Source organism: Aplysia californica, unplaced genomic scaffold, assembly GCF_000002075.1.
Source record: "Aplysia californica isolate F4 #8 unplaced genomic scaffold, AplCal3.0 scaffold00327, whole genome shotgun sequence".
Taxonomy (NCBI): domain Eukaryota; kingdom Metazoa; phylum Mollusca; class Gastropoda; order Aplysiida; family Aplysiidae; genus Aplysia; species Aplysia californica.
The window spans coordinates 803,715-805,030 of record NW_004797597.1 but is presented as its reverse complement, the minus strand read 5'-3'; the positions used below and the strand labels follow the sequence as shown (position 1 = coordinate 805,030).

Genomic DNA, 1,316 nt, shown 5'->3' with positions numbered 1-1,316 from the left:
TCTCTTCATCTCCTCATACAACCACAAACTCATTCCCTCATCAATTGTCCATCGATCGATCAAAATCAAATCGATCTTCAATCACAAATCAATTAAGTCTTTTGCATTATTCCTTCCCAATATTAAAATATATTATATATGCAATGCTGAGGCAGCGCTAATAGAGTAGTAACGTTGAGTCAGACGTTTATATTTTTTATAGAGTATTAAATACGTTCTTTGAAGGACATTCATTGGGCAGGACCAGTAAACAATAGCCACGACAAAACGACGACAAAGGCACCAACAACAGCAACGGTAACGACAACAACGACAAGAACGACAACAGCAACAACAACAACAACAACAACAACAACAACAACAACGACAACAACACACAACAATTACAGTAGCAGCAGCAACAACATCGTCAACAACAACATTAACGACAACAAAAAAACAACAACAACAGCCATATCAATAACATCAACAGCAATAACAACAGCAACAGCAACAACAACAACAACAGCCATACCAACAGCAACAACAACAAGAAACAAACAAACAAAGCCACCATTACGACAGTAATAGTAGTTGTGTATTAGGTGCGGCTTTGAGTGTATAGTAGACACGACAGTAGTACAATAATTATGTAGTTGTACACATAGTAGACTTGACTCACCGGCATAGTTGTCGAAGGTGGTGGGATTGTAATCCGGCGCGAAGCCCAGACAGGCGAGTCTCCTGGCCAGACTGGTCTTCCCCACCATGGCGTCCCCCACCACCACACACTTGACGTTGCTCTTCTTGTGGTTGAGGCTCTTGTAGGCCAAGTCCTTCTCCTGTTTGTTGCACACGGTCATCTTGGAAGTAGTTGTGGGTGAAGGTATTTTATTCACTGTCGGTTGTTACTGTTACTGTTGTTGTTGTTGTTGTTGTTGTTGTTGTTGTTGTTATTGCTCAAGTGATGATGCCGCTATTGAGGATTCAATGCGTTTCCACTGACGTATATCGTTGCAGTTGTTGTTGGGGATTTGCAATTAGCAGATCTGGTAAAACAAATAATTCTTTCGGTCCTTCGGAAAGTTCTCCTTGGTATTAGAAACAGAACAAGACTTACGTCGAGACGGTCGGTCAGTGATTTTTGCTGCTAATATACTGCTGCTGCAGCTGATGCTGACGATGCTATTGGTGCTGAGCGTTGTGATGACGATACCGAGCGAGTTTGCTGATGACAGCAGTCGTTGTAGTCGTTGCTGTTGGTTGTTACGTAATGTTAACCGATGTGAGAGCTACACCTGCTGAACCTGTGAGAGAGGGAACAAAAGGGTGCCCGG

At 42.6% G+C, this 1,316-nt stretch overlaps 1 long non-coding RNA gene across 1 annotated transcript in view; it reads right to left on the bottom strand.

The window, feature by feature from the left end:
- Positions 1-724: 724 nt before the first annotated feature.
- Positions 725-1,316, bottom strand: part of LOC118478006 — a 2,858-nt gene continuing 2,266 nt past the window's right edge. The window contains exon 2 of the long non-coding RNA XR_004858747.1: positions 725-1,286. This is a non-coding gene — a long non-coding RNA (uncharacterized LOC118478006). The remainder of the gene's footprint in view (positions 1,287-1,316) is intronic.